The sequence below is a fragment of the Delphinapterus leucas genome, chromosome 2 (assembly GCF_059928025.1).
Source record: "Delphinapterus leucas isolate spDelLeu-1000000601 "Yukka" chromosome 2, BTC_Dleu_Yukka2, whole genome shotgun sequence".
NCBI classification, from domain to species: Eukaryota; Metazoa; Chordata; class Mammalia; order Artiodactyla; family Monodontidae; genus Delphinapterus; species Delphinapterus leucas.
In genome coordinates, this window is record NC_143130.1 from 134,692,690 (window position 1) to 134,703,408 (window position 10,719).

Here is a 10,719-nt window from a genome sequence, read left to right on the forward strand (position 1 = left end):
GCGGTTAAGGTAAGAAGTGGGTGAGTACATATGAGAAGAAGAGAGCTGAGATCCATGCATGTCGAATGTGAGTCAGCAGTTCATTTCCAGATCTAAAGTGACAGGAATCTGACTTCACAAATTGGAAAGAAAAGTCTGATTGCCCCAAGACTTGCCAAAGGACGTTATGAGAGCAGTATGCAGTTCTGACTTCCACAATTTTAAAAGATGCAAAGAATTAAAGTCCAGAAAAGTATTACCAGATAGATTAGAGTGGTGGGAGCATGGCCTCTTATGGAATTTAGTGGAGAGAGAGAGAATGGTAAGGGTTGATTTCACGGTTTTCAAGTATCATAAATAATATAGATACTCATTTGGCTTCTCCACAGTAGATTATAAAGAAGAAATGAGCTGACACTGCAGCAAAAGATATGTTAGTAATGCTTAAGGAAGAACTTTTTGGACCAAATACTGGGGCAAGGAAGCGCTGAAATGTTTGACCCTGTAATCTTTTTATGATAGGACAGAAGATCACCAGTCTTGAGTTGTCATTATACGTCGTATTTGATCTAGGAGGTCCTGAGGGGTGAGTGGAGGAATCTGAGAGAGTGTGAAGTTGTCTCTTGACAGATCTGGAAGTTCTGAAACTGGTTGGAGGGGAGAAGGAAAAGTCAAAGTCAATCAACCATTAAAAACAATAACACGATCTCTATCTCTGGGTCGTGGATGTGTTGAGATGATTCCCGACATGCGGCAGGATCGGGGAGCTTCCACTGCTGAAATCCAGAGGGTGACACTCTGACATTGCCCTGCGACTTCACCAATTATTCCTCTTAATTCTACTCTAATCCCAGGTGATTAACCTGGGTGGAGGTCCTGCCTTCAGCTGTGAGTTGAGCATCACTTCTCCCTTTTGAGCTAGGAAGAGCAGCTTCTGTAGCTGTCCCTCCCAGAAACTCCACAAAGCTTCCTTAAGCCCCAGAGGCTTTCTCTGTCTGGTCAGAGACCCAAGAAAGATGTTTACTGTGGTCTTGTTTGGTACCCTGTTCTTCCATTAGGAGAGAAGGAATGCCCTTGCGTCAGGACAGCAACCAGCATGGAATGATCTTCAGTTAATGTTCAGTTAACTGGTGTAGGAGGACCCCCGAAACCTTTCTTGCCATCACAGAACACCGGGTAGAGCTCCACATCCAGACTCTCTAGGTCCTCTGACCACTAGACTTGAACCTCCCTCACTCAGACCCTGAAGCCCAGAAATCTGCAGAACCAGAACTATACAGCTGTCCACAACACCAAGGGGCTGGTCTCCTTAGGTGGATATGCTATTTTCTGCTTGCTAGACAGGCAATATACATGGAGAAGATGTCACTGAAGATTCATGGTTTGTCATTGAGAAGTAGGTCAGCAGGAGAGAAAGGATGTACAAGCCTACCTCTTGTGATGGGGGTCTGTGCATAGTCACCCTGATGTTTACTCTGAAACCACTAAATTGGGTAAAAAAAGGGGAAATGTAGCATTAATCGAGCTCTTTACTCCATGATGTGGCTCTCAGAAAGGAATCCTACTGTGTCTAGATCCAAGGCACTGTTTTTGTCCCTATGGTCAGCACTAGATGTGCTGAGCTCAGTGGCTGCTATGCTTTTATGTAGGCACGGAGATAAGACAAGAAGACAATGTCTCACTCTCATGGGGTTTTATACCGAGTGAGAGGAGACAGACTATGAACAAATAAGCAAATAAACAGACAAGAACATATCAGATGGTGATAGGTGATAGTAAATCAGGGTGATTGATGGAGAGTTAGTGCTGGGGTGTGGGAATAACTTAGCTTGAGATGTTGGGGACAGACTAACTAAAGACATTAATCAGTGACTTGAATGACAAAAAAGAGCTAACCGGGTGATGATGCAGGGAAAGGGCTTCCCTGCAGAGGGAACTGCTAGTGGAAAGGCCCTAAGCTGGGAAGGAGCTTAGTGTTTTGGAACAAACAGAAGAGACACCCGTGTGGCTGGAGCTGAGTGAGGTTGGGATACATGATGAGGTTGGAAAGTTTGTCAGGAGCCAGATCATGAGGGATCTTGTGGGCCAGGGGAAGAGCGAATCCAGAATGGTCCTAGAATTGGATTAGACCCTAGCATGCATCTAGTTTGCCCTTCTTACTTCAAAAATGAGCAAACAGGGCTTCCCTGGTGGCGCAGTGGTTGAGAGTCCGCCTGCTGATGCAGGGGACACGGGTTCGTGCCCCGGTCCGGGAAGATCCCACATGCCGCGGAGGGGCTGGGCCCGTGAGCCATGGCCGCTGAGCCTGCACGTCCGGAGCCTGTGCTCCGCAACGGGAGAGGCCACAACAGTGAGAGGCCCACGTACCGCAAAAGAAAAAAAAAAGAGCAAACAGAGCCTGAAGAGATGAGATTTTGTCACTCCATCTCCACCAGCCAACCTTGGTTATGCTACAACTGGAAACAAGATCTTCGACCCACAGTCTTTGTCACTTATCATTAAACTCTTCCTGAATACTAAAAAGGTGGGGCTCCTGAGAATTGTTGAACACTTAAGCACCTCGTCTTTAAAATATGCCACAATTGTACTGTCTTCTTGACTCATATTCGACAACGAGAAAATCACAGAGGCAAAGTCAATATTGTAGAGTAGATTTCTATTTTCCATAGAGAGGGATAGTTTGAATATTTGACTCTCGTTTCTCATTAAGAATGAAATTTTACAAGAAAAAACCGATTTTTTTCACCAAGAGCCTGTGTTCAGGTGCCATGCTTGCCATGAAGAATTTTCATAGCCAGGATCACACTTCAGACTTCTTGGTAGGCTTGGGTATAACCTGGATGAGCACGGGGGGAGGGCAGGGGAGTATGTGTGGGTATGAGACAAACATGGGTAAGGGCTGGTCAATTATTTTTAAAAAATCGGGGGACTTCCCTGGTGGCTCAGTGGTTAAGGATCCGCCTACCAATGCAGGGGACACAGGTTTGATCCCTGGTCCGGGAAGATCCCACATGCCACGGAGCAACAAAGCCCATGCGCCACAACTACTGAGTCTGCGCTCTAGAGCCCGCGAGCCACAACTACTGAGCCCACGTGCTGCAACTACTGAAGCCTGCGTGCCCTAGAGCCCATGCTCCGCAACAAGAGAAGCCACCGCAATGAGAAGCCTGAGAACCACAACGAAGAGTAGCTCCCGCTCGCCACAACTAGAGAAAGCCTGCACACAACAACGAAGACCCAATGCAGCCAAAAACAAAAAAACAAAACAACAACAACAAAAATCAGGCAGTATGGCATAGTTACCGAGCACATAGACTGTGGCTCTAGACTAGATGGGTCTGAATCCCAGCTCTGTCACTAACTGGCTGTGTGAATTTGGGCAAATAATCTAATCTCCGTTCCTCATTTTCTTACCTATAAAAGGGAGTCATAATAGTATCCTCCTCATAGGCAATTAAACAAATTAATATCTGTAAAAAACATGTAGAACAATATTTGTTGCATAATGCTTGTTACATAACAAACACTATATAAACGTTTCAAAGATTTAAAAAGAGACATGAAAAGTATGGAATTATCCTTCACCCACCTTGTAAAAAAAGGTAAAAAAAGGGAGGGGGGCTTATCAACATCTTTGTAGACCAGTTATGCATTGTTTCAATAGTGAGTTTGACTTAGTTTGACTTTAGTGTCATAGTTTGACTTTAGCGTCACACACCAAATGCAACCCCATCATTCTAGAACTGGGATGTGTTCCTACTACAGGGACATACGGTGCTGCTTCTGTGTCTAAGAGGAGTTATCATTCTACTGTACCTACATTCAGAATCAGAAAATCTCATTGTAAGTTACCTTTACACAGGACATATGTGCATATACATGTCTTGGTTTTTCAAATAGCAGTGACTTTGCCTAAAGGAGCAGTGGCTTTCACATCCTCCTCTGGGTCGGGAAGAAGGCTTTATTGAAGAGGGAATATAAATGGAGATTTATTTGGGACTAGCTGAGATCTTCAGTTCTAAAAGGATTTGAGGCTGGCTTGATGAAGCACAGACCTACAGCAAGAGATGCGCTAGTGGAATAGAAGCTTGTTGTCACGGCTCTAACCCCTCATTCATTCAGGATTTATAACCCCAAGATCTGCTGCCAGCGAGTGCAATGGCAAATGACGCCCTCATTCTCTGGCCTGGAGTCCCCCAGATTTCATGCCACCGCCCCTTACGCTTCCTTTCCATTAACTAACTGGTAGGCCCTGACAGACTTTTTGTTTTCTCTCTCTTCTATAGTCTCCCCTTTTCTCTCTATTCTTGAAGGAGAAGGTAATGGAGAAGAGTCCCACTCCTTCCTCTAGGAGATCTTGAATGGACAGAAGAGTGTCCTTCTTGTCTTTGTCTAGGGATGAAAGTATAAATGAGGGGACAGCTTCAGATCCAAAATGATAGGCCTGGAAGGAACTGCAGAGGCCATTGGAACACTTCCTTACTTTGGGATTTTTAGGCACACGGTAGGAAGAGTTAAGGCTTGCACAGTGAACTAAGGTAAACGGAGGAGATTGCTTATAGCTGAGGTGCCAAGCTGGGCACACCCGCTGCCCTGCTTGGCCACCCTGAGGGCTGAGGGGATCTTCAAGAGATCTGCGATCTTCAAAGCCAACCCTACATATCAATAGCTGAAGGTGAGGAAAAAGAGAAGGTGGAGGGTCATCTAGAAGGATTATGATCCAGGCCTGATTGCCAGTTGCCTGAGCCTGGTTCACATTTCCTTGGCCAGTACTTGTCATATAGACACATCTGACTGTAAGGAAGACTGGGAACCGGGTTTAGCTTGTGTGTCCAGGAGGAAAGGATACTGATTTGGTGACTAGCCTGTCAGTCTCTACCATAGAGAGTATGTGGCCAATGGTGCTCCAAGGACAGTGGCAGAGTTGAAACACATTTCTTAAACCAAAGCACAGTGCTCTCCTCACCAGACCACACTCTGCCATCTCTCTCACAGGTTTCTTACCTTCGGGGGATAGAAAACCCCACAGCCCACAAAATGGCTAAAAGGGGGCCAAGAAGAAAGTTGTTAGTCCCCTTCCTAAGAAAGATTGGTAAGAAAGCTTTGTTACTGAACCAACTTTGTTTTGCCTGGTGCTCAGCAAGCCAAAATGCTGAGACACCCAGGCCTGCAGCAAAGAGAGGGCTTATTCGCAAGGTGGACCAAATGAGGAGATGGGAGACAAGACTCAATTCCGCCTTCCCATAGGCAAGGGGCTGGGCGTGTTTGTGGGATAACGAATATGGAAGCAGGGCGTCTGAGGCATGGGGCATGTGGGGGGCATGGGGAAAAGGTGCGGTAATCGTGGTTCTGCGCAGGTGTAACTAAGTACAGGCCTCTGTAGTTCAAAAGTGGAGGCACTTAGCACGATCTGGGGGTGGAGTTTTCAGTCCTCTGCCATCAAAAGGTCAGCAAGAGGACACTCGCACATGCCCAGTTGGAGGGTTCGCGGTCCTATCCAGTCTTTAACTAGCTCAGCTTCAACTAGTTGCAGCTGAGACTCCAAGTTCCTGGAAAAAACTCCCCCCAAACATCTTATTGTTTGGGCTGCATGTTGCTTGGAGGACATTCAAGTCTTAAGATGACCTTGATTAGTGAAGGCAGGTGAAATGGATTTGACTAATCATTATGCAAGGTTTCAGCATCAGCTATGTTCAATATCAGGAGTACAAGAAACAATACTCTCAAGGACTCAAGGAACCAAAATTGTATCTGATGGCCTCAAGTGTCATATTTTTAAAGTGAGCCTTGTTGATCTACAGAAGGATGAAGTTGCACTTAGAAAATCCAAGCTAACTACCGAGGATATTCAGGGCAAAAACTGTCTGACCAACTTCCATGGCATGGATCTTGCCCATGAAAAAATGTGCTCCATGGTCAAAAGAATGGCAGACCACGACTGAAGCTCAGGTTGACGTCAAGACTACTGATGGCCATTTGCTTTGTCTGTTGTGTTGGTTTTATTAAAAAAAAAAAACAGAAAAAGAAACAACCAGATTTGGAAGAACTCTTACACTCAGCACCTACCTATAGGTCCCCCAAATCTAGAAAAAGATGATGGAAATCATGACCCAAGAGGTACACACAAATGATTTGAAAGAAGGGCTCTATAAATTGATTCCAGATTGCACTGGGAGAGACATAGAAAAGGCTTGCCAATCTAGAAACACCACTTTATGATGTGTTCATTAGAAAAGTAAAAGCGCTGAAGAAGCCCAGGTTTACATTGGGAAACTCATGGCACTTCATAGTGAAGGCAATGGTTCTGGAAAAGCTCCCAGGGATGAGATTGGCGATAAGGTTGAGCGAGCTGATGGAGGTGGGCCACCAGTCCACAGATCTGCTCCAAATTCAGACTTTTTTTTTAAACATCTTTATTGGAGTATAATTGCTTACAATGGTGTGTTGGTTTCTGCTGTATAACAAAGTGAATCAGCTGTACATATACATACATCCCCATATCTTCTCCCTCTTGCGTCTCCCTTCCACCCTCTCTATCCCACCCCTCTAGGTGGTCACAAAGCACCGACCTGATCTCCCTGTGCTATGTGGCTGCTTCCCACTAGCTATCTATTTTACATTTGGTAGTATATATAAGTCCATGCCTCTCTCTCACTTCGTCCCAGCTTGCCCTTCCCCCTCCCCGTGTCCTCAAGTCCATTCTCTACCTAAAATTCAGACTTTTAATGGTGACAAATACAAAGTCTTATTTGTGGGGGAAAAAAAATCACAGCCCCTTATAAACAATTCTGGTATAGAATCCAGTCAAATTCTGCTCACAGGAAAGGCCTGGTGCAACACATGGGAATCCCACAAAGAAGGGTCAGCTTTGCCTCTTGATACGACAGAGCATCGCCACTGTACCATGAACCCTCTGTAAGACAATCGGCCTCCGAATCCTGAGCCTTGCTTTTTCTCACTTCTTTCGGACCTTCCCCACTTGGTTCCTTCCTCAGGAGCGAAAGCCAAGGTGAGGGTTATTGCACGGTTCACCGCAAACACCTGTCTCTCGGTTTTACCTCAACCTTTGATTCAGATGTTTTCCTTCCCTTCCGTTCTATATTTGGCCCTTTGGTCTGTCCCGTGAGCTGACTTTCATCATCCAATTAGAAACAACACCCTCTTCTAGCCACCAGTTTCTCTGGGAACCGTAGGGAGTAACCCCCAAGCCTCCCGCACTCCCCGTGGGGCTAGCAGGGCTTCAAAGGAGCACGGCGGCTGCTCCACCTCACGGCTGGGCTGCCCTTCTGTTTGAACAGCTTCCATTGCTCACTGCTGATCGGTAACTCAATGATTCATTAAACACATAAACAATGAGTGAATCTGTTCCATTAGCGAGGCCACCTGTTGATCTCAGCCGCTCCGCCGCTCCCAGCTGAACTCGGTGCACACGAACAACAGAATGCCTCTGTCAGTCGAGCGCCCCGTCCGTGTTTGATGGCATGTTAGAGCTGGAAAAGCAGGGTCCTGGCTCTGTTGGCGCTTTCATGCTCTTCCTTTCATCTGGGGGCAGGGCTGCAAGAATATACTGTGAATACAATGCACCTCTCTATAATCAACGGGAAAACTCCAAGAGTTTGGTCATTATTGCCCCCGTAGGCTTGCGGAATGAGACAAAGAGGAGAGAGGGAATATCCTGTACCCTTTGGCCTGCAGGTGCCGGGGCAACAGAATTAACCAAGGGCTACACAAAAACAAAAACAAAAAACCCAAACCAAGCGAAGCCAACTTATCTGTAAAAAGCAATCCTATTGATTGTGATGACATCTTCTCTCCCCTGGAAATAATACAATCTTTGCTACTTGGCTGCTGGTTCCTGCAGCTGCGCCAGGCCTTGAGGAGCTGGTCTACTAGTGTGTACCAGCTGATTTTAAATCAAGACTACTAAAAATCCTACAGAACTGAGTTAAGGTTCTCACACAGGCATCACAGTCAAGAAAACTTGATATTATTATTTTAAAATACATCATTTTCTCTTATGCATAACTTAACTCCTTCTATTATTATAATAAAGACGGGGCCTTTCATAAGATCAGCAATGTTTGTTTGGAGCCTGAAAGCTGTATCATACCAGGAATAGGGAAACATCATCTTTTCTCAGCTGAGTATTAAATTGCCTCTTTAGGGTGAATTTAGTTTTTGAATGCCATAGTCGTTAAGTTTTGTATTGCATACTTCAGAATTGTTAGGTATAAATTTCCCTGTAGTGACACTTCGATGGAAATATTTGATTACATAGCTCAGTTTTTATGTTTATGATAGGTTTATTCTAGTGTATCAGTAAAAACTTTGTTGTTCACTGGTTTTTTAAGAAAATGGATGATGAAGAAATAAAGGGAAATGACTCTTCAAAGCAAACTACTCCAGTTCCTATCAGCTTACCATGTAAACATTTTTTTAAAAATCAGTTTTCATTACCATACAGATTTCAGAGATTACTGTTGCTAGTGGCTGTTTTCCTTTCATTTTTGTAGCCCTGGAAATGACAGAACTCCAGGTGAGTAATTCAGTCTGTGCCTCTTTCATGAATATTATTTTGCTTTTAGAGGATGTACTTTGAGCTACAAACATTCAGAGTGAACAAGGTAAACAGACTGAGGCAGGCAGATCCCACTACTTGGGTTCTCTAGGCAGGTGCGAGCATATCTCCCTCATCCACTACATAAAAGGACCACGTGCATTTTCAAAGGGATTTCTGCAATCCTGGTCTTTTGACAACCACCACTACGATTTGATTGCCAAATGCAGGTGGTCACACAACCAAAAGAAGCCTCAGATTCCTCCGTGCAAAAAAGAAAAGCACAAGAAGTGACTTTTAAAAAAGACTAAATAGGGGACGTCCCTGGTGGTCCAGTGGCTAAGACTCTGCGCTCCCAGTGCAGGGTGCCTGGGTTCGATCCCTGGTCAGGGAACTCGATCCCACATGCCGCAACTAAAGATCCCACATGCCGCAACTAAAGATCCCACATGCCGCAACTAAAGAACCCACGTGCCGCAACTAAGACTGGCGCAGCCAAATAAATAAATAAGTAAGATATTTAGAAAAAAGACTAAACAGGAGATAGCCACATACAAACTAACAATTAGATGGAAAACTCAGAGCTATCCTCTCATGTGATTAGACTAGTACCATCCAATAGAACTGTCTGTGATGATGAAAGTGTCCTATACCTGTGCTGTTCAGTGAGATAGCCACATGTGGCTACTGAGCCCTTGAAAGGCAGCTAATATGACTGAGGAACTAAATGTCAATCTTAGTTAACTTAAATGTAAATAGACACACGTATTTAGTGGTTACTGTATTGGACCAACAAGGATTATTCTGTAACTCAGTGAGGACATAGACCAGGTTGGCCTTGATTGTGATACGCCCAGTACTTGTGTTGGTTTCCTACCTTCGCTGTAAACACTCAATAGATATTTGTTACATGAGAACATAAATCTGATCATGCTGCATCGTCCCTTAATAGTCTTTGGTGCTTCTCCCAGCCAGAGAGCTCTTAAGTCCCGGCAGGTCCTCAACTCCGTCTACCTTCTGCTCCAGCATATACAATTTTTTAATCCATCCTTTGACTTGCCTGCATTTTCCTGTCACTCTGTTTTTGTATGTGTAATTTCCTTGGCCTGGAATACTCCTCTTCCCACTCGTCCACCTCGGCAGATCTCTGCTTATCTTTCAAGACCGGAAATATGACTTTCTTTGTAAAATTTTTGCCAACTGCCTCAAACTGAGTTAATCACCCTCTTCTTTGGGTTCCCATAGTGGCGTAGTATAAATATCAGAGCAGGGGTGTCTTAGGGCAGATTCTCAGATCTGTGAGCAAATATTTGTAAGGAAATTCCCAAGGGAAACTAGGAAAGTAGTGGGTGGGGGCAGAGGGCAGGGAGGGGAGGAAGCCAAGTAAGTGTGCAATCACAAAGTCACACAGAGGGTGGTTTTTGCCCGATCTGCAGGCAAACTTATTAACTCTATAAATCAAGGCTTAGAGTTGTCCTGAATGAAGGCAAAGAAACTAGAGCTTTCAGACTCTCACATCCATCAGTAACTAGTTAAGGACCACCCAGGGGCCGTGTGTGCACTCCCAGGCACTTTGGTCTCTCCATCTGCGTGTGCCAAGGAGACTCAAAGGATAGCTCTCCAAGATAGAGGGCAGGTTCTGGCTGTGGGAAGTGAAGCCATTAGATATTCGACATTATCCACTACGAGGGGTATTAGAATTGAGTCTATCTGGTTGCAAACCCAGATATATCTTTTCCTAGAGAATTGTGACAATTGTTTTCAGTCTCAGTTTCCTCCTCTGTAAGATTTAGAAAATAATTGTATCTAACTCTCGGGCTTAAGGTGAAGTTTAAATAGGATAATGTGTGGAAAGTATTTAGCATAGTGTGGGGTAACTCATAAAAAAGTTTAAGAAATGTTACATTATTATAACACAGCATTCTATTATGATTGCATATCACTCCTCCACAAGCGTTGAGATTTTCTAGGGCAGTAACTGGCCTCATTGGTCTTTAAATCACTTGAACCTAAGCCAATGCCTGATCTTGAGTAGATGTCAGATCAATCGATATTTCTTGAGTAAATGAGTGATACTCACTTTTGAACTAATCTCTCTTACCATCTGTGATGATACATTGAAATTCTCTCTTCATGTGTCTATTTTGCCCATTAGACCACATTGGTAAGGTTTCTTATTCTCT

The 10,719-nt window shown here is 44.5% G+C and overlaps 1 pseudogene; it reads left to right on the plus strand.

The window, feature by feature from the left end:
• The first annotated feature begins 727 nt into the window (after positions 1–727).
• On the plus strand, positions 728–6,441 carry LOC111173319 (small ribosomal subunit protein eS1 pseudogene; annotated as a pseudogene).
• The last annotated feature ends 4,278 nt before the right edge of the window (positions 6,442–10,719 follow it).